Consider the following 2,647-nt stretch of genomic DNA (forward strand, 5'->3'; position numbering starts at 1 on the left):
TAATATATATGGATGTAATGTGTATAATAATAATACAAATAATGGACAGTAAAGTGCAGAAATCTTAAGTGTACAGCTCAATGTATTTTTACATGTGTACCATGTAGTCAACACCCAGATCATATATAAAAAATTTCCAGAACTCCAGAAAGTTTCCTTGTGGCCCTCCCATTATGTATACATAGGGGTAAAACTACAGAAAGTAAGGAAATGACTATCATAAAAGTGTTGTCCCACTTTTGCACAGCAAAGGAAACCGTAAACAAGATGAAAAGACAACCCTCAGAATGGGAGAAAATATTTGCAAACAAAGCAACTGACAAAGGATTAACCTCCAAAATATACAAGCAGCTCAATAACAAAAAAACAAACAACCCAACCCAAAAATGGGCAGAAGACCTAAATAGACATTTCTCCAAAGAAGATATACAGATTGCCAACAAACACATGAAAGAATGCTCAACATCATTAATCATTAGAGAAATGCAAATCAAAACTACAATGAGATATCATCTCACGCCGGTCAGAATGGCCGTCATCAAAAAATCTACAAACAAGAAATGCTGGAGAGAGTGTGGAGAAAAGGGAACCCTCTTGCACTGTTGGTGGGAATGTAAATTGATACAGCCACCATGGAGAACACTATTGGAGGTTCCTTAAAAATCTAAAATTAGAACTACCATATGACCCAGCAATCCCACTACTGGGCATATACCCTGAGAAAACCAGAACTCAAAAAGAGTCATGTACCACAATGTTCATTGCAATACTGTTTACAATAGCCAGGACATGGAAGCAACCTAAGTGTCCATCGACAGATGAATGGATGAAGAAGATGTGGCACATATATACAAGGGAATATTACTCAGCCATAAAAAGAAATGAAATTGAGTTATTTGTAGTGAGGTGGATGGACCTAGAATCTGCCATACAGAGTGAAGTAAGTCAGAAAGAGAAAAACAAATACTGTATGCTAACACATATATATGGAATCTAAAAAAAAAAAAAAAGGTTCTGAAGAACCTAGGGGCAGGACAGGAATAAAGACGCAGACCTAGAGAATGGACTTGAGGACACAGGGAGGGGGAAGGGTAAGCTGGGAAGAAGTGAGAGAGTGGCATTGACATATATACACTACCAAATGTGAAATAGCTGGTGGGAAGCAGCCGCACAGCACAGGGAGATCAGCTCGGTGCTTTGTGACCACCTGGAGGGGTGGGATAGGGAGGGTGGGAGGGAGGCTCAAGAGGGAGGGGATATGGGGATATATGTATACATATAGCTGGTTCACTTTGTTATACAGCAGAAACTAACACAACACTGTAAAGCAATTATACTCCAATAAAGATGTTAAAAAAATAATAAAAGTGTTGTCCCAAATGCCTAGCTCAGCAGTGTGGCTTCTGGCCAACTGCTTTCTCTGGCTCCACAGACTTTGAGGGTGGATAAAACAGGGATTACATAAGTAGAGTAACTAGAAGGAGCGGACTTGTGGGACGATGATGAGCAGTTTGGGACATGATGATTTTAAGTATCTAAGTGATATTCAAATTGATGTTCTAGTCAGCAGTTGAATGCACAGGTTGCATAGCAAGTGTAACCTATCTGCGAGGACAGAAATCATGTGGACAATCAAATTATAATAGCTGCTTTATCATCAGGAATTTCAATCCTTTTACACATTTCCTTTCCTCAATATTTCTGACAGTCGTTCCCCATTGAGGGATATATGTGATTAAGAATGAATGATTGGGGGCTTCCCTGGTGGCGCAGTGGTTGGGAGTCCGCCTGCCGTTGCAGGGGACAAGGGTTCGTGCCCCGATCCGGGAAGATCCCACATGCCGCGGAGCGGCTGGGCCCGTGAGCCATGGCCGCTGAGCCTGCGCGTCTGAAGCCTGTGCTCCGCAACGGGTGAGGCCACAGCAGTGAGAGGCCCGCGTACCGCAAAAAAAAAAAAGAAAAGAAAAAAAAGGGCCGGGGGGCGTGGAGGGCTGTGGTGTCACCGGGCGGGGGCGCCCGTGGTGCCAGCACTCGCAGTGGTGTGCACGCACCAGGGTCCCCCGGGGCCTGCCCCGCACTGCAGCTGCCCTGAGTCTCCGTGGCGTTGGGCTCCCGGCACGTCTGCTCACAGGGCCCCAACTCCCCGGGGGCCACCTGCTGCCACATTTCTCCGGGGGGGGGCACTCTGCCAGGAAAGACCACCGAGCCCACCACTCGGGTCAGCCCTGGGTGCAGCCTCGATTCTCCCCCCTCCCACACTGGGCACCCTTGGGTCTCTGCTCCTGTCCCCAGCGCTGCCCACTCGGCTCCAGCAGCCTCCAGACTTCTGGGTTTCCGAATATACCTCTCTGCTCTATCCACCCTCCCAAATACTAGTGGGGCCCAGCTTGGTAAGTGGAGGTAGCACCGCCTAGGACATGCAGGCCCCTCTCCCCTTATCAGGGCCAGCCTGACCTTGGCTTTGGAGGGACCAGCAGGGATGTGGGCAGCCCACATCTCACCCCGACAGCCAGCGACGGGGCAGCTGAAGGCTCAGCCTTGGCCGACACTGGGAAGACACTGCTCTTGTTCAGATGCCTGCCACGCCTTCCTCCCCACCCCCGTTCTCAGCAGCCCCGCCCTCCATCCCCACCCACGCCCCCAGCCC

This window comes from Grampus griseus (genome assembly GCF_964374135.1).
Source record: "Grampus griseus genome assembly, chromosome: 9".
In the NCBI taxonomy this organism is placed as follows: domain Eukaryota; kingdom Metazoa; phylum Chordata; class Mammalia; order Artiodactyla; family Delphinidae; genus Grampus; species Grampus griseus.